The 27,478-nt window shown below is 28.4% G+C and overlaps 1 protein-coding gene across 1 annotated transcript in view; it reads left to right on the top strand.

The window, feature by feature from the left end:
• LOC123294101 (tumor necrosis factor receptor superfamily member wengen) overlaps nt 1-27,478 on the top strand; it is a 203,237-nt gene that overhangs the window by 72,678 nt on the left and 103,081 nt on the right. The window lies entirely within an intron of this gene.

Here is a 27,478-nt window from a genome sequence, read left to right on the forward strand (position 1 = left end):
TTGGATTTTTTCATAATATTCATCTAAAATTAATTATTTTTAGACATTTTTTTGTTTATTACTGCGGACTTCTTTAGTGAAAATGGGTTAAATACTCTAGTGCATTCACGGACTGACCCAAAAGTTTTGACACTAGATTTTTTTATTCATTCCATAGGGGGTTGTTTGGAGATTTTAAATCAGATTTTGCAACTTTGGAAAATTAACCCTTTTGCCGCCATCTTGGAAGATGACTTTTTACGGTTTGGACCATACCTTGCGTTCTATTAATTCAAATTTGGTAATTTTGATGAAACTCACGAAACAATTTTTGACTTTGAACTCGAATAATTTTTTTTTTATCAATCATAGCGTGTACCCCTCTATGATTTACATGAGGGCACTGGACCATTTTAAACACGTTGCGATATGTTGTTAAATTAAAGCTTTACAAGGACAATTTTTTTAAATTGATATCTATAAGGATTCACAGATGGAGCACGTTATTCTGGCACCTCATATTGCGAATCATGCTGTTTATAACATATAGCTCAGAGCGTTTACAAATGTTATATACTGATGATGATAGTATTATTGTGGGTATTGTAAATATAAATTCGAAAGAGATAATGTAGCAAAGTGAAGTTGTCGTATATATATAAATAAATAAATACCAGAAAAAAGGAAAAACGAAATAAAACCATATAAATGAAATTTACAAAGAATGAGTACTAAATCAGACTTATTATTTTAAACCACTACTATTTTACCGGGTTTGAATATTTTTTCTATGTATTTTTTAACATTACAATTTATTTATTTATTTATCATTTTTTGTTGTTGCAGTGTTATTTTTATTCGTTCATTTCATAGAAATCTCTCGCATTTGAATTAAGCTATTTTTCTAAATACTTTATAAGCGAAAATGGGATTTAAAAAAATACATTATCATATCTTTCAAATTCATTCGTTTTTTTTTTTAAAATTCATCTTAATTTTCTATTTATTTTGGGATTTATACTCAGTAAGTAGAATTCGCGATAGAATGAATTTTATTCAACCTGTGATGTTTGATCAAAAATCGGGTTTTTGTGTTTGGTGACCTTTCAGAAATTTGATCACCATCTTATAAATATGTATGTGAAATCTCGATGTATTGAACCCACAAAACAAGAAACACTAACCTTTTTATATTTTTTCTTCATCTATATCTGAGTATTGATTTAATGATTTCCAATCTTTGTAAATATTCTCAGGACTAAAAATTAATAGAGGATATGTTATTTTAACATACAGGATTGTTCGATAAGAGGTTGCCACTTATATGATACATAATTTTTAATTTTCTATCGATGAAGACTAAATATGGCCACTAGACTGATTTTGGAAGGAAGATGCAAGGAAAAATCTTGGCCGATATATTATTTTTCTCTTCCAAGGTCAGTCAAGTGGCCATACTTAAAAGTCTGCAACAAAAGAAAATTTAAAATTATGTAATCCTATAAGGATGAATTTTACTTGACTTCTAGTTGGGACATAGTTATTAAAATAAATACCGCAATACTCGAAATAAAATAGTATATTAAGAAATTTTATTTAATAAATAAAATTAAAAAACATACAACAGATTTACATTTCGCTAAATATCCATATTTCGATTGCAATGCAGCCATCGTCAGTATTTTACACATATAAGACCAATTAAGAGTTTATATACATAGAGAACGCGAGGGATCTGCTAGCCTGTAAGTGGATGCGATATGATGAATGAGAGAGAAGACTGTCAGTGAGTTCCCCTGTGTCCTTGTCACAGTCATAGGTCATAATCATATGATGCATAGAGATTTGCATATTCTCATATATGCGGCCACAGTTTTAAAAAGTAAGTAATAAAATAATACCTGTCGATACGTTATATATAATAGCAATAATGTAAACAATATGTAGCCATTGACATATAGATTAAACAAGGACACAGGGAAACATACTGGCAGTCTTCTCTCTCATTCATCATATTGCAAGTTTTGGGCCCTGGCGTTCTCTAGTTGTATAAACTCTTTGTATAAAACATTTCAAACATTTTTTACAAACTTTGTAAAAAGCCTCTACTATTTTGTAAGAACCCCTACGCTGCGACTCTGGACAGATTTGATAGCTAAAACAACCAAAACGCAACTTGTCTACGAAAACTAAGATATCGCCGTATCAAACGTGAATATAATACTGGTACAAACAATATTTTTTACATCTGCATACGTTATTCCACATGTACGAACAAGTGTAAGCTCGTATTTTGTATCGTTTGTAACATAAAATGGCTTCTTTGTTGTGTAATTGGTTCATATAAATTTTAAAACAATAGATGTAAAATATAAAAATTGTATACCTTATTTGAATAATATATTCAAAGTAAGTAATAATACCACCAATACGATATATTTATTTAATTCCTATTTCTTTTTTGTAAATTTATTTACGATTTACACTTCATTTTAATATATTACTTACTTTTTAAAATAAATGAAAATAGTATGAGATTTTATCGATTTCATTCCTACTAGAATAAAAACATTTGTTCTCATTCCTATTGAAATGGTAAATACAATAAGTGAAACAAATAAGTGACTCAAGTTGAGCTTCATAACTTAACTAAAATTATTATTTAATTCAAAGTATTTTATTTATTTTACACTATTATTTTAATATAGTGTAAAGATATTGGCTCTTTCGTGAATACTTGGTCAACTTTAAGGTGTTGACTGTTTATTCATTTTAGCCTAAAATAACTTCTACACTTTTTGCCAAAACTCAATTGTCAAGATGCTGTGAGACATATAATTCCAAAGTAAATATATCAATTAGACATTGACTGGTATACAAATACACCATTTTACATTATATTTGTTTACTATTATTATATTGTATTTGGATCAAGTTCAGTGTACTGGCAGCGTAGTATTAATTACTCAACAGTTTTCTTGGCCATTTGAAATAAATGTGGGAAGTGATTATATCACTTTACCTGTAATATCATACACAATTAAAGGTAACATCTCATAATTATAACATCAGCAGAAGGTGTTGAATTGCAAACTTTTTTTTATATTCATTTGTGGCCCTTCTTCAAATGAGTTGAGTACTATGTTATAAAAACAGAAATGATTATTGTGGTCGTTATATAAATAAGTTACATGATTATTATTATTACACTTTCTGTTACTTTCGAGTATTCTTATTATTGTATGAAACTTGCATTAATAAAATTTGAAAACTGTTAAGTGTGAGTAATCAAAACTGTAAATGAGATAAGAAGTCGTTATATTAAAAATTAAAAATTAGAATATTATTATGTATTATTTTTAAAAACTGCAAATTTTTAAAAAAAAAGCTAAAAAAGCTGATAAATGCTTGTTTTTTTGTGCAAATATTAAGGTATTTCGATATAAATAAAATGATTCAAAAAATTTGAAATTTATTTTATCAATTAATATCATCCTTTTATACGTCTTTGGTGATAAATTCATCAAAAACAGTTTTGTTACCGAAAAAAGGCCACATTTTTCATAAACCAGAGAATCTATATGCATTTTTTTACAAAAGACCTATCTAAGGATGATTAATTGATAAATAAAATTTAAAATTTTTGTTACCATTTTCATTTTACCTCTTTAAGGTATTTCGATACCGTAAAATAAAAAAGATACGACTTTGGCGAAATTAACTTCATTGTTTTACCATATTTCTTCATCAATAATAGTACAAGAGACGGTATAAGGTTTAACTTCACTCATCTGATAACCTGACGACATATTTTCTGTGAAATTTTATTGATTTTTAAACACTCCTATTATAGGTTTTCTATCGAAAAGTGTTCATGGTTATATTTAATTAAACCTATAACATTGTTTTCGTAATTAAATTTTCTTTCTTCTGATATCAGTTTCGATTGTTTAACACATCGGTGTAGATCTGTGCATATCATATGAAGAGGTATGCATACATTTTAAATTAAGTTTTTCATTTAAAGCTTAAAACTTGAGGAATATTGATTAAAAAAAAGTCGATTTGAAAGCAATTTTCACCTTAATGTTGACCCATTAATTGAATAATAATAATTTTTTAATGGTAAAGGCATTGGGTATTATATAGGCATTTCGGAAACTATGTTGGCAATACTAGAAAACTGAAATTTCTGATTTTTCTCGCAATGTGAAAGAACTAGGATATATAAACAGTTGGTGCAAAACCCATCGTACCAGTCTTTCGCTTTTAAATCAGAAAATAGCCTTATGTTTCAAAACCCGATGTTGATCAAATACTTGTATTTTACAAAGAGTCTTAAACAAAATATCAACTCAATTGGCATTTCAAATTTTCAAAAAGTTCATGCGATCAGACTCTCTAAATAATAGTTTTCTTAAAATATTCTGTGTCTACATTTGTAATTTTGACTGTTTCATGAGTCGTTTTGATTCAACGATACGATCAATATTTTACATTTTCGAAATGGTATACTTTCCTTTTTCTTTCGATGTCTAAAACAAAAAGATAAATAAATTTAAACATCCGTAAGGTATGCATGTATCTCTAGAATCGTAGTTCCCAAACGGAAGCGGAAGTTTGGTGTTTTACTTTGGTGTCTTTGTAGATTTTGAGAATTACATTTGCTTAAAACAGAAAGAAAAGAATTTTTTTGTTTCAGTAAAAGAATCCTTTATTATAATCATGTTTTCAAATACATATTTCTCTGGTAAAAAATATCCGGTTTTATTTTGTATAATACTTCAGAGGAAATTCTTTGACGTACACGAATATGAAGTACGGTATATATTCATAGAAAAATCTTTTTAAAAGTATAAAATAACAAGTACAAAGCTCAATAGGTTGTCGCCTTCAACTACTGGAGTACCTAATTGGAGTATGTCATTTCTATATATATAAGAAAGATATAATATACACACAAAGATTTCATAAAAATAAATATATATTCAAAATTTTTGTGATTGCCTTTAGGGCGTTAAATATGTTCTGATTACAACAAAAATGTTATACATAAATATATTACATACTCTTTTATTCAAAATTATTTTTTTGTTTTTTACATTTTAGTTTCACAATTTACATTTGGATTAAATTTTTTTTATATTAAGGTTGTTCGATACAATTTGACAAAGGCAAAACCACAAGATATTTTTATGCTTTTACCTACTCTGAATGCTAAAAATTACTTATATGCTTAATTCTATATTTAAAGGAAAGGATATTAGTTTAATATGATAATAAAAACTTTTAACGCTCTTTTAATCGATGGGGAAGAAAATTTAATTACCTGAGAGAAATGTGATGTTCAGTTTTGTGAAATTGACGTTTAAAAATTGAGTAGATATTTAACAAGTTAACCACAGGGATAAACTTGCAGGCAATGTTTATGAAAAGAATGCTCCAAGAAAGTTTAACCTAAAAAAAAGGGAAGCAGGAAATAAAGTCTCAATTAAAAAAATTCGAGAACCTATGTTTGTTTCATTTTAGTAAAATTATATAACTTAAAATAAAAAATATCTTATCTTAAGGCCGTAGATCTTGGTTAATGTTGACTTTAATCTAAATATTTTGAGGATCATTTGAAAAGCTGTTTAGATGAGGACAGATATTGGGATTGAAATATAAATACATTTAAGCAATAATAAATGAACAATTATTGTAATTTCAAAAATTACTAGTACCTAGTGATTGATAGATTTGTACAAATCATATTTCATTTCGTCAAAATGTATTAAACATCCTTAAGATAAATAAATCTTAAATCTGAGTTATTATTATCATTTATATTTAATTTTTTTGAAATGCAAAAAATTCCCTAAAACTATAAAATAATAATTATAATAATCACTACATTGTTGATTTTTTAATATGCTATGGCTCTTAGTAATATTCTTAATAAAATGTTTTAGTTTATTTGATAACTTTCCATTTAATTAGTTATGTTAATTAAATTAATTATATTATTATTATTTACAAATTGTTTTCAAACGTTTAAAAATAATTACAGACAACTATTGTGGTCAAAAAAATTTTCCCAAATCGTGTTTTTAAATATTTAATGCTTGTCACTCCTATTGCTATTTAGAATCGGATCTTTTTCTTAACCTTAAAACTTTTAACTCACCCTCAAATATATACCTTGTTATTCGTAGCAATTTCATCAAGCGATTTTTTATTTCATCATACGATCAGGTCTGTAATGGTTAACTGTTATTGTAATTTAATCGGAAATGAATTAAATCGTCATAAATATAGTAGAATCTCGACAGCTTAAACCTTGTCGATAAAAAATGTAAAACCCTTGCATTACTTTGTAAAAATCTTGTCTCTCAGAAACTAAAATCTCTTTTACATAATATACAAAGAAATATAATTAAATATTTTGATTTGAGTCATAAAAGCATATAATTATTTTATTAAAATTAAGACTGTAATTTTTAAACTGTATCTCATGTGACTTAAAACACATGTGATGTCATATCGGCATTAACCATAGAATATTATACATTGATAACGCGAGGGATATGCTAACCTGTAAGTGGATGCGATATAATGAATGAGAGAGATGATAATTGCCAGTTAGTTCCTATGTGTGCTTGTCATAGTCATATGTCATAATTATATGATGCAATATCTGGCCAATGACATATAGATTAGACAAGGATTAGACATATTAACTAATTGGCAGTCTTCTCTCTCATGGCAAATTTTGGAGCATGGCGTTCTCTATGTATAATATTCCATGGCATTAACTGCCAGTTCAGTGTAAGCATATCTGGGTACATATCTACCAAATTTAACTGTATTCTTTCGTCAGTGCATTTCATTTGTACCTATTTATTTATTAAAATGCTAATAATAACCACTAAGGATATGATAAAAAAGAAGGTAAAAATTGATGAAGGCAAAAGTACTGATACAGAACAGAAAAAATAAAAGTTACTAATATCAATACTTAAAACATGAAAATGATTTTGTTTGCAAAAAAATTAATATGCTTTCATTATATTACCTAATGTGTAGTAAAAAAAAGCAATGATTGTGATAAATTTTTGACACAAATAGCACATTTTTTTAATGACGTAAATATAAGAAAAGTAGAAAAAAAGAGACCAAGAATCAACATAGAAGTGGATTATGGTACGAGTTCAGCTATAGGGAGAATGAATTACTGTTTCGAAATGTTTTGATGTAATGACTGTTGATAATACCAAAATTACGTCACCAAAATAGGTGGCACCGTTTTTGACAGAGCAAAAAAGGTTTAATTTAATTTTATGGCAAGAAAACGTATTAATTTTGCCAGAATATAATTTTTTGTGGTTTTGTCTTAGATAACACGGGTTAATTTTTTCAAGATTATATGTTCTACTTTTATGGACCTTTTTGTTTATTTAAAATAAAATTTGTAATAATTCGTTTATGTTGGAAATATTTACATAATTTTGCATATAAAACCTAACCCTTTATATAACATCATAATGGTGCTATTATTGCTAACTGGCAGTAGGTGAAATGAATAATATTAGCTAGTTGTAGCAAAATGTATTAAAGTAGTACGAACACTGAATTTTTACTAAACAAATGAAAACAAACAATTGACTGAGTTAATTGTTGAAATACCGTGTATAGACAGATAGATGACGCAATCGTTTGTTTTTTGACATCACATAAATAAAAAAAATCTCCACTTTTAAATAGCCACAGACACTAACTGTGATGTTTAAAAAAAATGTTTCGAACAAAAGTTGTTTATTTTTTTATGAGGAACATTTTTTACATTTAAACTTTTGTTCTATCTCTAACGATTAACAAGATGGGTCTTACGGACCCAAGACCCAATTGGCCTATATTGTTCAGTTATGAACTCGATCTCACTTTTTGCGATCTGAGTACGCTATGAAAATTTCAGCTTGATATCTCTTTTCGTTTTTGAGTTATCGTGTTGAGAGACAGACGGACAGATGGACAGACAACCGGAAATGGACTAATTAGGTGATTCTATGAACACCTATACCAAAATGTTTTCGTAGCATCAATATTTTTAAGCGTTACATACTTGGGACTACTCTCAATATACTATGTATATTTCATATATACATGATATAAAAATTAAAGCATGATCCTTAGATGAAAGTGTTCAGTGGAATTAAACCCGAATTGATTTTTTTTAGAGAAATATTTATTTTAAGAGTTTTTATTTCTAGAACACAATTAGGCATAACTTAATGTACGTCCTTATAGGTACAAAATAAGGCATCCCCAAAAGGCATTTTGTCTAGATACGAATATGTAAAACCTATATTGCATACGAAAAAGTCTTCTAATAGTCTTCTATTCCCAAATAGTATTAGACTAGGAATTCTGTACAAATATTCTTCTTGCACAAATCCTGAATTTATTTTGATCAGTTTATAAGCGTATCAGAGAAGCCATGTGGTATTCTTCGGTAATAATTCGTCAATTTTTGTTTTTAAAATAATGATAATATTGATTTGCATTGTTTTAGTTTTTAGTTTTATAAGGCATGCGAAAATAAACATGCGTATTGTGTAGTATTGACACCTTTCCTCTGTTTCTGTGTACAACTGTCATCAATTGGTATGGCACGGTGTCATAAATCTACCTTTGTACAATGTTTATTGATGTGTATAGAAATAGAGAGATGTCAATTAGAATGGATGTCATACAAGATTAGAGAATCCAGTCTCTCATAAGTACCGTGTGGGTACTACCCTAACTAAAACATTACTTTACAGCGTATGTCAGCAACTTTTCATTGTACACTATATACAGAGTGACCGTTTGTAAAAGGCTGTTGTTAGGGTTTCAAATCTACCATTAATAATTTTTTTTTCAGATTTTAAGAATATTTGGGCTCCTAGCACGAACAAAAACATTCAAAATATTTTATGTTTTTCTAAAGTAAGAGTTATTTAAATGAGAAAATATTCACACTAGCTTGTTTTAATCTCAGAATTACCTTATTTTATTTAAAGAATCTGTTTAAACAGAGCTTCACCCACCCTTAAGCAAGCGTTAGGCCTGAAATTCCAAGCTCGATTTGTTACAGCTCGTATAGCGGCCTCATCAAGATCTAAATAAGCTACTAGTAGTTCCTAGCAAAAAAAAAAAACTGCTTCAAAAAAAGACTATTCCAAAACAAATTAATTTGCACTAAAAAGTAAAAAAATAACGATAATGTAATGTAGTTGCAATTATTGTTATTTTTGGAGTCGGTGTCAGCCAAGGAAAAAAACTGTGACAAAACAGTTTGCTACATTAACTTGGCTGACATCGACTCCAAAAATAACAATTTATGTAACTACATTATATATATTATCGTTATTTTTGTACTTTTTAGTGCATATTAATTTGTTTTGGAATAGTTTTTTTTGAAGTCGGTTTTTTTTTTTATTAAAAGATTTTGTATTTTGTGTTTTTTAATGAATCTGAAATACACTAACTAATTTGTCACTAAAAAAAGAATCATCGAAATAGATTGTCGTGATATTGAGTTATTCGTACTTAATTGTCGCGCACATACTTAATGCAAATTTAAATGGCTTTCTCTTGGATACTATTGCCGAGACTGGACTAAATTTAAATGGAACCACGTGGGTTCCATTTCAATTTAGTCCAGTCCCAGTGGTGTCGAAACACCACCTTTCAAATAAAAATCGAATCGTCAAAATCGGTTCTCTCAGTCGAAAGTTCTGAAATAATACATATTGAAACAAAACATACAGTCGAATTGAGAACCTTCTCTTTTTTTGACGTCGGTTAAAATAGTCCTCATCCTCCCAAAAAATAGTCCCTTGGGTCCTTTGGGCTAAGTTCGGAGATGAAAGTGTCACCTGGATTGCACCATGGATAAGTAAGCCTTGCTAAGTATGGATGAAGCTCAATCTGAATAAATTCCTTGTAGTTTCTGAGTTAGTTTGAATCGGAAATAAAATATAGTGATCAATTTGAAAATCAAGTTGGATGCTGTATAGGACTAAAACATAGTTTTTTCGCTTTAAATGAAAAAACTTTAATTAAATTTTTTCCAAATTTTCACAACCTAAGACAAAAAAGAAATGGATCATTAAAAATTGGTCAGTCTGTATATATTTCATATGCTAAATAACCGTATAGTGTTTGGAGCTAGTAGTGTTATTATTAAGGTAGTTCCTCCGCGACCGTCCAGTCAAAAAGTTTTGGACTAATACTATCATTCAGTGCATTAACTGTGCTATGACTATTATACATATACCATATATTATTTTCACAAGACTGTAGTTCCTCACTACTGTTTCTAGTATACATATAAACACACACACTATGACATATGCCTTTAACATTAGTCTTCATATCTTTTCCACAAAAATCATCGCTAAAACGAGTTATTTATTTAAGTTTTTTATCGAAACTATATGGTAAATAATTTTTATTTTTATTTATATATTTTCTAAATATAGTATTCTACATTATATTAGTTTTTCATAGAGATGGTGGACGTCATTCATTGGTAAATAAATATAATATTTGTAAATTTGTGTATTTTTATACACTTCTCCCATGTACACGTACAAATTGCGTCACTTTTAATTGCTAATATCTCATGTATGGCATGGTAAATCATCTTCTAATTTTAACAGCAAGTGTATTATGAATTAAATATTTTATATTCTGAGTTTTGAGAAATTCTTGGAATATCACTTTCGTGTAGGTACTACCTTAATATTATTATTACTAAATGAACTGAAAATATTTTAAGTTCATTCCACTTCTTATATTATTATTTATACATGTATAGATAGATATACATTCACACAATGTATGTATGTGTGTGTATGGAAGTCAATTCAAGTGGAAAATTGTTATTACATATATGTTTCATAATAAATATTTGTAAGTACGGTCTTACTATACTACAATATGTAAGTATACATTCTTGATGGTTTACAAAAATATTCAATGAATTTTGTTGTTAAAAGTCAAAAGTTTATACACAATTAATTTTATTATAGAGGGAGTTTCAACGGGTATGTTAGGTGTAATTTTTTTTTGAACACTATAAATTAATGCATAATTTAGACGTTTTTACTAACTTGGCATATGCTTGTAAACCATATCTTTAGCCATTTATGTTAAATGCAGTAAGAAATTTTGTTACGGACGTTCTTATGTATAAAACAAAGAGACATTGAATATATGTATACAGCCTGTGTTTGAAGCATCTTGGGATATAAATATGTCTGTAGTATGACTGAATACAGAATACATTCGTTTAGTAATGCATCTAAAAGAGAGGTATTATTCATGTATTGTAACACTACAGATACGATAAACAGATACGATAGGACAAGCTGTTGCGTTGTATGCATGCAGAGAGTGGGAGATTTGTTGCATACTAACTTACTAGTTATCTGTAACTAAAAAACTCCCACCTCCAAGTGTCTTCCAAGTAATTCAACGCATGTATATAATACCTCTCTTTTAGATGCATTACTAAACGAATGTATTCTGTATTCAGTCATACTACAGACATATTTATATCCCAAGATGCTTCAAACACACACTGTATATGAATCCAGCCAGATAGATTTACTACTTGAAGTTGTACAAATACAATACCCATCACTCTCAGTAACACATAACCATAATACACCATACACACAATACACATTCCTTCTTTGTCTTATATGTGAGAAAGGCCTTTAAAAACTCTTCTTATTTCATATATTTTATATGGCTAATGAGATAGCTTGCAATCGGTATGTATCTTTGTATCTATATGTATCTATATAACGGAATCTTTGAACGTCATTTCCACTTATTGCCAAATGTCGGACTGAATTGAAACTTCACACACTTATCAAGAAGGTAAAGATGACAATACAATTTAATAATTTTGTCCGATTGTCCTGACTTTGATCTTCAGGATTTACGAATAACTAAAAAATATTTGATGGTGGAAGCGCAAATAACATTCCATTATATATATAATACATATGCTTGCCAAAACAAATAATGAATATGATCATGATTCAATAATATGTTTTACAATTTTCCATGTTTCCTTTATTTAACATTAATTAGTTATTCTTTTTGTTCCAGGTATGTCTGTGATAATTTCCTCACCAATTCAGGAAATATTAGTAAGTCTTACTCTAGATTTGAACTATATTTATAATAAATCAGGACATAATTATATTTTCATTATAAAAATTCATTCTCCTTGTTTATGGTACGATTGTGACCCAATTATTTATCAACTCTAAGTTTTGTGGTACAGATTTGCATATATATTTTCAAGAACTGCTTCAATTTACATAATGACTTTTTTAATTATTTAATTTATAAGTAAACTGAAATATAGAAAAAAAAAATTAAAAAATATAAAACTTAAGAGCTCAAGTAAATTATACTAAATAACGACGAAATATTAATTTTTTGTTTTTAAATTGGACAATTTCTTTTAGTAAAATATTTTTATTTTGTTCAACAAAATATATTTATAACGTAATAATAGGGTAATGTAATTTATGTAATTAAATACTTCATAAACTTCGAGTAGGTATAATATTAATTTAAAAATAAGAACACTTTTTTATGCTAGGTATTTACTAAAAATATAGAACTTTTTTCTTTACAAAAAATGCAAAACCATAACATGCATATATACTAACATATATAAGTTGGGTAAATCTACCCGATTTTGATAATCAATTCCGAAAATTTTGTGGTAAGGTTAATTTTTTCTAAATAGGTTTCTTCCGTTGTCAAAAACACAGAAAAAGAGTTTTCCGGTTCCGGAACGATTCTGCACGTGGTTTTTGGACAGTTAATCTCTATATTATTTTCTTTGATGCTGCTTCTATTGCCGGATTAAGACGAATAACAAAAGAATTGTTTGTTATGGAATTTTGCATCGACTTTGCTTGCTACTGACTCCTAAACATAGCAAATTAACCTCCAAATGCCGAAGTAACCGCAGTAACCTCAAGACGCCCGCAGTAACCTCATATTTTTAACTTTCTCTGATAACTTTTTGAAATATGAAAGAACTGAGTTGCAATTCTGAAAAAAATGTAACTTACGATCATAAAAAAGGGTGGAAAATTTTGACCCGATACATAATTCAGGCTTCTAATTGAAAAAAATGTATCGAAACCGTGCAATTTATTATGTTTGTTCCATAAATTAAAGTGTAAAAGCAAAATTATCTGCTTAAAATTATCGTGAAGAAATTGAATCGTATTAAAATTGTTCATTGCTTTTTTTTTTAATTTTCTTCGAAAAAAGATCTTATTTACAAAATTGTATTTAAGATATTTCGTTTTACTTTCGTGTGGTATTAATGATTGAAGTTGATTGACATCTTGGTTTTATGAAAGTCATTTCAACAAAAGTATACGCGTCATATTGTATCTACGTACCAGAACGGTACGATAAAAATAAATTGAAATATCTTAGCTATTATATTATTATATTCTGTAGGAAAGAACCGATTGTATTCAAAAGGTTCATTGACGGATGGTGCGGCATAATGTTTTTTTCTACGTATTCTAATTATGAAAAAAATCTCATAATAAAAATATAATAATAATTATTACAGAATGGCTCGTAAAAATATTATACACACATCTAATTATTACCATCTTTAATACAACAAATAAATTTACCCCAGGCATACACATAAATAACGCGTGGATTTTTTATTACCTAAAATGTCCACTTAATTTTTGTTACTAATGTTTTGTTCATAATGAGTTAAATCTGTTTAATTTTTTACTACAATTTTGGCCTTTATAGTACAATTAAACTAAATATCTAAAAGGAAAAAAATTCATGCATCTTTGAAATATCCCACAGTTGTTTATTATTAGGTTTTAAAAATTTCGAAAAAAAAGTCGACCTGTAAGAGGCGTACCTAACTCCCATTTTTGGGGAGTAGTTCGGGGAGTTAGGTACGCCCCTTATACAACAAATTATAAAAAAACTGTGCATTAGAAAAAATTCAAATAAAAATTCAAGCTGAAGCTCAAGCTCCTGAGGAGTCGACTCTTTTTACGAAGTTTTTACAACCTATTTGACAGGCCGAGCTAGAAGGGACTCTTGTAGGACTCTCGAAGGGATTTTAATCGGGAATTTCTTAAAAGTTTAGAGTGTTGTTTTTATTTAAGTTGAAATTTTTTTTTTACCAGAAACTATTGAAAAACTACTCGCCATTACTAAAAAAATAGTTTTAGAACTAATCATACAAGAAAATTTGATCTTAACAAGATATTCTTGTAGCAAGTAAATATAAATTATCTTGGTTCAAAAAAACTCTTCAACAGTCAAATACTGATATTTTCGATTCTTAAGCTTTGAAATATTTACTTTTTAGTAAAATCGTTTTCTCCAATCCAGTAGTTTGATTTTAGTGTGATAAAACCTTCTATTTCCATCAAATTTTATAATGATTCGTAACTCCCTTTAAACGTTAGAAAAGTCGTTTGGTGAACTAGTCTTATGTAAGATCACAAGCTTACGAGTAACATTTTCGAAAACCATTGAATCGGAACTTAAAATCTATGTCAAAATCACTCAAAGGGTAATGTGATTTTCATGATTGCCATCCATAATTAATCAGCTTGATTTGGCTGCTTTATACAAAAAGTGTACCTATCTAGGTGCTTCAATGAACGGCAAAAAGTTAATTTCTAGTCGGTTGGGCAAGAAACGATTATACGAACGTAAATACTTCTATCCTTGATCTCCGCAGCGCCCCCAACTGTACAAAAAGTATTATTGTTGAATAAAAGCCGGCTTCGTATCATTAAATTTTTGTTACACAAGTTTCTATGGAGATTTTAGATTCAAATGCAGCTGAAAGAAAAAATTGTGGTGGTATTAGTTACTAATCCACCCGGCATATTTTCATTGTGATACACACAAAGCAAAAAAGAAAATAAATATTTTTGTGTAAAAGTTCCGTAAATACAACACATTCTTAAACGATGTTTATTATATATATTTAATAAAATGGTACAAAATTAGTTTCATGTTCATCATCTTTAATATTAAATATATAATTTTTGTTTATAAATAAATATAAATACATACATTTTTTTGCTTTATATAAAAATATAATACTGTTATTGAACTACTCGTGAAGTTCATTCTATGGACATTGGCCTCGGCAAGTGATTTTTTTTAATCTCAACCTCAACTATAAATGATTTGTGTATTCATACACAAAAAATTCTCTTATTTTTATTAAAATTTAGTTTATTTAGTTTATTTTTTCATATATAATAAATATTAAATCGATCCGTTGATTGATTGACGCGGTTATTGAACGTTTTAATTAATTTTTTTTAGTTAGTTTAGTATAAATAATAATTTTTAATAACTACAAGTGCTATCTTAGAAATTTTAATAGGTCAATAGACGGAGAAAAATGTATGCTTATATATAAAAGAATGTACCTATACAATTATGAGATTATTTCAAGTTGTTGACTCCGTCCGCGGTATGCTTAGGGTAGCGGGTTCGATTCCCGTCGTCGCAACACAATTAATTTAATTAATAGTTATGATGGGCTGGTGTAGTGCATGGTATATGCATGAAAGAGATGCACTCAGCCTCTGAAATTGAGGAGCTGAGGAAATTATCAGCGGAAAAGTGGTAAAACACATATATGGTATCACTATGGACTTTAGAGCCTAAGTGTGTCCTTCGTGGGCAGCCAATATAATCAATCAACCAACCAAGTGGTTGATTGATACCTACGTCATTAATTCCCCCAAATTTTGTCAATGGGATTCATCCTTATCATCAAAAAATAATAGCAGAGAAAGTGCAAAAATTATTCAGTCGATAGGAATCAAGCATTGGACCTCTCATTTTTGCGACGAGCAAAAGGGAAGAGTGAATAAGTTACAGTAAACCATAGCTGTAATTTAAGAACATAGTAAAATTGAAATCGATTTCCACAAATTTGCCACTCGGGATACGGTTAAAGCTTCATTTTTAACCCCAGAATTAAAAAAGGGGTGTTTTAAGTTTGACCGCTATGTGTGTATGTCTGTGTGTTTGTCTGTCTGTGAGATCATAGCGCCTAAACGGATGAACCGATTTTAATTAATTTTTGGTTCGTTTGAAAGGTAATTTAACGAAAAGTGTTCTTAGCAATGTTTCCATAGAGTTCTGTTCTCGAAAAATTTTAAATATTGGTGATGACCTTCAAAGTAGATTTAGTTTGGAAAAGGGATGACGTACAATTTTAACATATAAATTATTAGTTAGGAAATGAATGGTCAAACAAACCTGGCTCAATTTATTTTGAAAAGTAAAATAATTAGGTAATTCAAAACAATAATTCAAAAGAACAAAGTCAACTCAAATATTTCAATTTCAATTAAAATATTTCCAAAAATTTGTCCCAAAAAATGATAGCTCTCTAAGTGTCCTTTTCATCTCATCTGTCCATCATGTCCTTGACCATCACTTTGATATTGATTTCAGAAGGAGTGCTATAAGTTTAAAGTGTTTATCTGTGCGTCTGTGTGTTTCTCAGTGGCATCATAGACCCTAAACGATCGAACTGCCTTGATTGAGAACATTTTATATCTAAGTTTCCAAAAATCGGTTTACAAGGAATAAATTGCATTTGTTGGGGATTTATTAAATTTTGTAAATTTCACTTGTTCATATGGTCGATAAAAAGAATCATATAAACTCAAACTAATTAATCAGAGAGAGAAATATTCATTTTATTTTATCTGCATGAATAGTTAATAAAACAATGCATATTTGCAATGAAAATTAATTAATTAATTATAGCGATGAATCCATCGGTTATCCAAGTATTAAAATACATTTTTAAAATAATATTAATTACGTATTATTATCGCAATAAATTTTATTTAATGAATAACGAATCATACGATACAGGTTGGCAAAAAAAGCAAAACTGTAGAATTATCTCCAAATGTGTTATTGTGCACTTTGAGCAGGCTGTATTTTGAGCATAATAAAATATACAGGTTGAAATAATAAATAAATGTCCAAGTATTATTAAAAATATTTGGTAGATGATAAATAATGGTCTTGTGACAATGTATAATAGATCAGGCATGGGCGAGTTATTAAAGTTATAAAGTCGAAGTCATCATTGTTATAACTTTATTGAGTGCCATAAACTTTATCGTGTGCCTCTTTATCCAAGTCCGCTTTGCTCATAGAGGAGGAAGCGAAACGTGTGTACGATTCTTCTACCTTTCTCAGCTTCTCTAATAGTAATGAAATAAGTAGAAAAAAATGTTGCCTCTCTGTCTTACTCGTATTTTTCGTTTCAAATACGAGTATAAGAAGATTAATATTATTTACTATTCTTTTGTAAGCAGTCTAGCGAGTGACAGTCCGTGTACTTTTATTTTCGAGAAAAAAAATGTATAAAAAATGAAAAATGATCTTGCTATTTGTCAATTTGTCAACTTAAAATTCAACAAAACTAATTTGATAACAGTATATTTTATATTTCTTAAATCATTTAAATTTTTACATTATCATAATTTTTTTTATTACTTTTTGTTTTTGTTTACTTTTAATCATGCATACGATATTTATTTACATCATGTCTCTCGATTATAATTGATGATTTTTAATATGATACATACTGCGTAAACTAAATATTGACAAATGTCTTGTCTAGTAATCTTAATTAAAGAGAATTGAAAAAAATACACTCGATATAATTTTTTTTTTTGACTATTAACAAGTCTCAAGAATGTACGTCTTTAATTAAGTTAAAAATCACTATAATTTGTTATGCTAGTATTCAGTTTTAAGCATAACATAAAACTTTGAGCAGATAAGGTTTGAAAATGCACTGTCATAAACGAAGGATCAAAACAATATCCTGTATCCCCGATCAATGACAAGCACTTAGTGTGGCAGTTAATTGGCCCTTTGTTATGAGTCGGCCTGCTGACCTACTCCAAATCAATGAAATATATTTATTTGAGACTATTATACTGATCGATTCACCAATAAGACAAATTTGTAGATTGATCTGTAAAAAATGCATATTGAAGAGAACGCTCCCAGGTTCAATCGTTAGTGATGATCAATGGTGCATGATGGTCTTGTCCCTTACCTAAAACACATACTACAAAAATGTAAATACTTGTATCGTTTATCCAAAATAAATTTTTAAGATGTGATTAGAGTTTAAAATTTTATTCCACTCGTATTTTTCTTAGAGAACAGTAAGACCACTTAATTAACACCATGGAACTATATTTTATGTTTCAACTTATACATTCAAAAACATGACAATATAGGTACAGTAAATCCAATTTTATTTACATAAATGATAGCTTGAACATTGTTGAATAATGAATTACAATATATAGCCCAACCAAACACCCTCCATTCATTCCTCGAATTAATAATAATGTATATTTACTGATGTAATAATTAGGTTGGTTTATACAATAGTCTAGTCGACAAGTTCAAATTGATGAAATATAGAAATGCTGGTTATAAAAAAAATTTGAATAAAAAATACCTTATAAGGAACAAGCTTTTATTGTACTAAAAAGTAGAAAATAATTTTATCTGAGTCACTCATACCCGACTATTCGTAAAAGCTTGAGCTTTCTTGAGATATTAAGCGCTTCAAGCTTTTACAAATAGTCGGGTATGAGTGACTCATAGATAAAATTATTTTCTACTTTTTAGTAAAATAAAAGCTTGTCCCTTAAAAAGTATTTTTTATTAAAATTTTTAATTTAAGGCTAAAATATATATATATGTATATATATATATATATATATATATATATATATATATATATATATATATATATACATATATATATATACATATATATATATATATATTTTAGCCTTAAATTAAAAATTATAAATATATATATATCAAATATGGTTTAAGCGATGGGAAAATAAGAACCTTACCATGCATTGTCATCCAAACTAAATGTAGGTACATGCAAAATTTGAGTTCATTCGAAAACCGGGAAGTGGACCAAATTTTGCTTGCAAGATTTGAGTACAAACAGGCAATGGGACAGGTGAAACTAAATAATAACTTGTAAAATACGTGTGATAGCGCGTTGGATTCGGAATGATGTCTAAAAAAATGTGCCAGAAGCGTTTTTCAGCATATTAAAAGTTGCAAAAGTTATACCTACAAAAAAAAAGTATTCCGTTTTCGATAATATTTCATAAAATATTAATATTTAAGAAATTGAAAAAAAAAAGATTCTTAAAGAAGTGAAAATTTCCATTATTTATAATTTTAATTTAACTCTCACACTAAATAATTTATTTAAGATATTAAAAATTAATTAAAAAATTTGAAAAAGTTTCAAGCAAATTTAAAGTTTTGGTGTGTTCTACATACATTAAATTCCCATTGGGAATTTATCTTTGAGTTAAATTTTTCAACAAGTTAGGCAGTGTTCAATTAAAATTATTAATAAAGAAGATGGACTTCTTGGAGTGGGAGTTTTTTATTGGAAATTTTCTCCTCTTTAGAACTCTATTGGCGAAAAACGAAATAACTTTTTTTCATCTTTAATTGTTTATAACTTTTGCAATTTTTTATGTGCTGAAAAACGCTTATGGCAGATCTTAAGTGTCATCATCATCATTACGAACCCAAACAGTTATCACTCGTATTTTTAAGACTAGTATTCCTATATTTCACCAATTTGAACTTGTTGACCAGACTACAGATCATATACTATGTGCAGGTACCTATACCACATTAACAAATATATTATTATATCATGTAATATCCATGAAGCTATCTATCTATGGGCACCTTTTGTTATTTTACAACTTTTCTGCAGAATTGATATAATAAATTATTTCTGTATCCATAGTGTGGATATACGATGGCTTTATACCATACTTATTTACTTGATACATAGCCAATATTTTTCGAAGGATAGGATTGGATATAGATCTCTTAAATAAAGGGGAATTCTCTGCGGAAAAATATTCATTTTTTATTATTAACAAATTTTGATAGTTGTTTGAGCTAATAACTTGAAACTATCTAAATATTAACAACTTCTTGTGTTTTATAGTTTCGAAAAGAAGTTGATTCGTTTTTTCGTGTTACCTTTTCCTGTGTAAAATTTCTACTTCTGCAATTTCGACAAATAGCCAATAATGGAGTGAAAATTCTTGCATTCTATTTGTCCGCTATTTGGAGGGTTGAATTGGAAATCGAGTTTTTCGTTTTTGTCTTTCGACGTGCTTTGTTTTACGACCATTTTTTTGCATGCCTTTTATGAAAGTCATTGATAGCATATTACGTAGAAATAAACGTCAAGAAGTTTCTAACCGTTGAGAGCGTTGAAAAATCTTAAATTATACATTTCGTTTATCAAACCTTTCTACATTTGCAAACTTTCTACCATTTGATTTTATGTATTGTGTTTTAAATAACTTTAACTTGAACGTTAGACAATATTAAAATCAACGAAAAATAAAAACTCGGCTTCCATATATTTGACACTCAAGCCACGATAACAACAAAATTTTTCTTATTACTATACTTACTTTTATCAATTCTCCAAATGTCCGATAAAAAAAATCATGGAAATCTAAATGCAAAATGTGCTCTCTGTGCTTTTTGTATATGTTACAGTTTTTCGATGTATACTAACTTAACTCAACAACACCTAAATCAACAAATTTCTTACAACTTATACTTTATACTTTTTTTTCTAAAATTAATTATTATGAAATTATTACGTGTTCAATGTTGATAGTCTATGATCAATAATTTTCACAATAGATCCAAAACTAATATTCTCCTAAACTAGTCGAATAATATTTTTAATAATCATGACACATATACTGTAGTTAATATGGTTGACATTATAACAGTGACAGTATAGTGTTGTAAAGTAACTTTTATAATATGCATTGTTGTGTTGTTATATTGTTGTAACATCAAATTAATGTTGTTTGGTGTCATTATATAAGCTTATGATTTTATAATGATAAATATTATTTATTATTCAACTATACACCATCAACAGCAATGAGAAATTTTGATTGTTATTCATTAGTGTTCCATATTACACTAGTTACATGGTTTAGTAGTACATGGTTTTTATCCTTTACGTTTAAAGGAATAGTGTTTTTCCTTAACAATTGAGGTACACTAAGTTTTAGCAAAATTATGAAAAAAATCTAGTATGTAACGTTTCCAAAATATTTATTATTTTTGTTTTACAAAAAAAAAAAAAAAAAAAATCGGCGCCTTAAAATTTAAAAAAATATTAAATATGTATCTCCTTAGCATTTTCTTGTATTTTATTTATGTCTCTTCAAATAGACCAGCAATTTTTCCTTGTGTCTTTTAAGCTAGACCAGCAATAATCATCTAATGTGGTCTGTTCCCAGTATCTTTCAGAAAGGTTTGGAAAAATGGAGCTTAAATGCTTAAAAGTTTTGCTATACCTATCTTTCAGAAAGGTTAGGAAAAATGGAGCGTAAATCTATACTATACTAAAATGCTTAAGAACTATGCTAGTATTATCTAAAACATTGACAAAATTTAAAAATAAACATTAATTAAACTAAAGTCTAAAAATAATATTATGTGATGATAGCTTTGATTCTTTGACGTAATAAAAATTAAACAAATATGTATTTACATTTAGTTATTGCCACTAAATAAAACAGTATGAAATTCACTGGAAGAATATGACTTAAAGTTTATTATTTCAATCAGTTAGTACTTTCTTAAATCCAAGCGGAACTTTTGGTCTAAAAAAGGGATAAGGTTGATCTTTACCCATCTGATGAGACCCATTTTTTATGAAATATTATTGATTTTTAAACACTTTTATCATAGTTTTTCTGTCGAAAAGCCTCCGTGGCTGTTTATTTCAATTAATTTTAATGAATTTTGTCCATGAACGATTTAACTGTATTTACTTTCCTGTTCATATGTTATGAAGAAATCTGTTAATCAAAAATGATATCAGAAGAAAGATAATTTAATTACGAAAACAATGGTATATTATTGCCTAAAAAGCCGTTCATGGAAAAACTTGATTAAAATTATTTTAATCAAAACTAAGTATGAACACTTTTCGATTAAAAAAAACTATGATAGGAGTGTTGAAAAATCAATAAAATTTCATAAAAAATATGTCTCATCTGATTTTGAAGATGGGCGATGATCGACCGTCTTTTGTATTTAAACAACTTATTATCGAATTTTTGAAGTAATACTTGTATACTTGTAGTAAAATTTCGTTAAAGAATACTTAAACTCATCACATTTGTACCCTTTTTAAATAAGGAACAACATTCTTTGACGTAACTGTCAGAATTATATTCTTGATTTTATTTGCTGTATAATTTTATTTGGAACACATTACAATGGTGGGATAGTTTTAAGAGGAAGCCTTTTTTAATATACGAAAACCATACTCCAATTTATTATTACAGCTCATGATATATAAATAATAATAAAAAAACCTCACTATGTATACTCTTACAATGGTAAAAATTTTAGATTTCAGAACATGCCCAAACCAAACCCTGATAGTACGGAGGCCATAGAAAATTACATTTGATCCTATTATCTAAAAAGATTAAAAAAATTTTTAAATAAGCAATTTGTTGAAATTTGATTATACCTTTTACACTTTTACCAAAAAAGATGTATAATTGATGGTTGAACTTGCATGTGGGATATATTAATTTATTCATACATCAATTCTTATCAATATTAAGATTTTTTTTGGATTTTATTACTGAGAAAGGCTCTCTCTAGCGATAATAAAAAGTACTTAAGTTTACAACGTCCATAGACACATAATATTTAACAGAAATGTTTGTTTAAAATCTCGTAAACCATACGCACATACACATATAAAAGACGTTAATGTAACAATTTTTACACCACAAATTATGTGTAAAAAATTAAGATAACAAAACAAACTACATACTTTATATAAATAGTAGGAAAACTATCACAATTATAAAAGACTCGGAGAGCAAATATGGCACAGCAAATTCAGATGTATAATGAAGTAGGCATCTTTAGTCTTTTTATTCAATGAAATAATCAGCTGAGTGTTTAAAGTATGGTTTGCATTTATCTTAAAATCGAAGTAAATTTGAAATAATTTTTAGAGTTTTGAAAATAAATATACTCATGGACTCCACTATAATTATTAAGTTAGAATAATTATGTAAAGATAGCGTAAATTTTTTAATTAACTTAAATAAGGACACGTACAACATGACACTTATATTCGAAATTTTAAAATTACAAATCGAACATGAGGCTTAAATTCAGATTTGTGCAGATTTAAGCCACGGAGATCTGTTCTATATGTAAGCTATTTTTTATTTAATTTTTACGATCTAATAAACTCAATAATTAATTAATACCTTTATAACCAAGTACAAAACCAGGACGCTTGACACCATAATTTTGATACCAGCTGCCGGTCTAAATATAAGTACAAACTCCTAAAACAATAAAATACAAATAAAAATCTGATTTTCATCTGACTTTTATCTACAAAAATTAATACTTTAGTATTTTCAGCATGTAATACGATAAAATTTTATTTTTATTTTTCGTTCATGCCTCATAAATTTTTGTGGAATAAAATTTCGCATCCTTTTAAAAAATAATATGTAACCCTTTTTTTTTTTTGTTCTTTTAAAACCAATTTTAAATGGTTTGAAAAAGATCTTCTTAAAAGATTATTTCTATAAAATGGAAATAAAATAGAATGGTCATTTTTATTATTTCGGTGTGTTCATTGTAATTGATTATAAAATTTGTCTATAGGACTTTTTATAATTTTTTGTTTGTTTTTGTTTTGTGTTGTCTTTCTTTAATTAGCTTGAAGTTACTTATTTAAAAAATCAAGGGACTCAAATTTTCACCATTTAAACAAGCAGTTCCCATACTATCTTTTGTTTGCCACCAATGTGGTTTTTCATTAAAAAAATCTTTGGTTAAAAATCAACAATTGGTTAAATATCATCAGCTTTTCTTCTAGATTTTCTAAACAAAACGAAAAACTGAATGTTCATGACTCCACTAAAATTTTGATTTATCAATCTATGCATTTTTTATATTTATCTATTCTATGCATCTATCAAATTATCTTTGTTCGTATACCCATACAAAGAATGATTATCGGCTGGATATTGGGCCATGAATGGCGGCCAATGTTCCATAATCGGCCTAGGATTGGTTCACATAAGTGGCCAAGGACTTGCTGATGATTCTAGGCTCACGCTTGGCTCGGATCCTAGGCCAATGCTTGGCTTACATTTTAGCCCCATGCTTGGATGGTATCTTGGGCCCTTGTTTTGCCAATTAACGACCGTTGATTGGATAACATTTATTGGCCAATGATCAGTCGTAATTGCATGCCAATCATCAACCAATTTACGGAAGTTAATTGTACGCTAATCTAAATACGGATAAATAGGCATTGATCCACCGGATATGGCCCAGTTTAAAATATTGTGATCGGCCGATTATTGTTAACCAGGCATGGGCCAATATACGGAAATTTTTCGATGGTTGTCGATTTTGTTTTGGTTTTGAACTCTGAATTTTTGGGTACCTACTGAATAATACATACTATTCAATTTGCGCTCTCACGGGTAAAATGTTTCAAACAAAAGTTGTTAAGTTTTTTATAAGAAACATTTTTTACTTTTAAACTTTTGTTCTATATCTCTAACGGACGGATTACAATATGGATCCTACGGGCCCAAGACCCAATTGACCTATGTTGCTCATTCACGAACTCAACCTCACTTTTTACGTCCTCAGCACGCTATAAAAATTTCAGCTTGATATCTCTTTTCGCTTTTGAGCAGTCGTGATGACAGACGACAGACGACAGACGTCAGACAACAGACAGACAGGCAACCGGAAATGGACTAATTAGGTAATTTTATGAACACCTATACCAAAATTTTGTATACCATAGTATCATGATTTTTAAGCGTTACAAACTTGGGACTACACTTAGTATACCTTGGTATATTTTCATATACATGATAATATATATCTTTTTAGGAAAAACCTTTAAAATTATAAATATGAATCAATTTACAGGTTTAAAAATAAGTACATTAACCTATCTTGTTTTTACAGAATTTAAGTATCACTTGAATTTGCAACAATTTCATTTTATTGGTAGCACGTAAGAAAAGAGAAATTCATCAAGTGTGTTTGTTTATCATTTTATCCAGCAAATAAATTTCTGAATCACGCGAAGTAAATTTAAACGTATGTATAGAACCCTTGATGGATGGTTTTAAATTGACATTTTTATCATTTTTTATTTATATTTATTTTAAATCAAATCACGCATTAAAACTCATCAACTGTAACAAATATCTTACCTATTTGAAAGTGATTGAATTTCAAATGATATTTTTTATAATACTTTATTTGAATAATTCAAGTATTTTGTAAAACATTGATTTGGCTCGACAATAAAATATTCAATTTATTTCTTATCGATTGAATAAAAAGTCTATTTTTATAACTATAAGAAAATGATTTGTTTATGATTATTTTTGCTTTCTTGAATTATTATTAAAACAGAAGTATTGGATACAAATAGTATAAGGGAAAGCAGTGCAAGGCAGATGCGTATGGGTAAAAATTTACCTTCGTCATTGAGAGTATTAGTGCAATTTTGTATCGCGATTTATTATGGACAATCTTTTCTGGCAAATATAGTAAAATAGTCAGAAATATATAGTAAAATAGTCCAAAATTATATAATTTTTGTATAATTAATTTAGGTACTTAAATTTTCTAATTATTAAATTTTGTTTTATTCGAATTTTCACAAGAAACTATTTTAACTAAAAAACTAACCTGTGTGTGAAAATTAATAATAGTTGCGTACTAAAAACAGTCAAGATTCGTAAAATTTGAACAGTAGGACGGGTTTGAATGCGGTTTTCTGCATTCGATTCGTTAGAGTGTCAGGAAATTTTGTGACCTAAATTGATTTATAAGAAATTAACAATATGCAATTTGCATAAATAATATGCATTTTATAATTGCATTTTAAATTGACCGTAAATATATCTACTAAATTCCCAATTCGGTTAATAGTGATAAAAATAATATCAAATTTGTTTTTTGGGGGTTTTTGTTTCCGCTGAACATGAATATCGCGCAAAATCGTGCACCAGGGTATCTCGGGTAAGTACCCAGGGTATTTCGGGTAGTTTGGACTGCTTTTATAGAACGAATTTCCCGAAAACTCCAAGGGACGTCGGGGATACCGCTCACTGTGGGCACCAGGTACCTCATAGACTTAGGATCACTAGGTCACTTTCCGGGATTGCCTTTAGTTCCGTCTTCGCTGCGACATGAATCCCCTCTATCGTATCGAAACGGTGTCTACGGAGCGGTCTTTTGAGCTTGCTGAACAGTCAGAAGTCGCACGGCGCCAGATCAGGTGAAAATGGTGGTTGCGGAACGACATGGGTTGAGTTTTTGACGAAATCATCATGAATTAAGAGTACAGTATGGGATGGTGCATTATCGTGGTGTAAAATCAATGAATTGTCTTTCCACAATTCCGGCCTTTTAAGACAGATAGCGTTACGCAAATGACGCATAACGTTCAAATATTATTCCTTGTTGACTGTTGGCCGGGCGGAAGGAATTCATAATGCACAACAAACACGCGCAGTTTAAATTCAATGTCACCTTATTTTTTGGACACAGTATGTATATAAAATTACTTAATGGTTTGATAAAGATGTTATTCCATTTTTATCAATGATTTATATTTTTTCCTATCGTATATTTTGAACTGTTGTACAAAGCCATAATTTGTAATAAAATAAACTTCGCATGTATGCATATAAAAACTTTGAAAAGAAAAACAATTAACTGATTAAAACATCCATGAAATATTCGTATAATTGTGAGAACAGTAAAAGTGTAGAGATACGGTTTCTCTACAGTCTACTACGGTGTAAATTTAACTTACTAACAATGAAAGAATGAATTCAATAATTGCATTACATTAGTAAAGTTCTACTACGAGTACGATATTTCTAGAAACTTCAACTAAAAGTAAATATTTTTCTATTGTAAATGCTGTTATGTAGAAAATTTTTATTTCCTAGATTGTTCTTTTTATATTTTTCCATTTTCATATTATATATAGTTTTTATTAGTTCATATTAAAGTAGACTTCGTCTGTGAAAGCCAACGTTCGAAGAGCATCAGACGTACGAGTAAGATGGGCGTAGTAATTCATCGTGTTTAACTACATATACGTACAGAGTGGAAGTTAAACAAAGTTGTAGTGACGTGGGTCATTTAATCTTGGTCTTTTTTTCAGGGATTGTAGCCCTCTTTCATATTATATCAATTTTAATGACGAAATTCGTATTTTTAATTT

Source organism: Chrysoperla carnea, chromosome 2 (genome assembly GCF_905475395.1).
Source record: "Chrysoperla carnea chromosome 2, inChrCarn1.1, whole genome shotgun sequence".
Taxonomy (NCBI): domain Eukaryota; kingdom Metazoa; phylum Arthropoda; class Insecta; order Neuroptera; family Chrysopidae; genus Chrysoperla; species Chrysoperla carnea.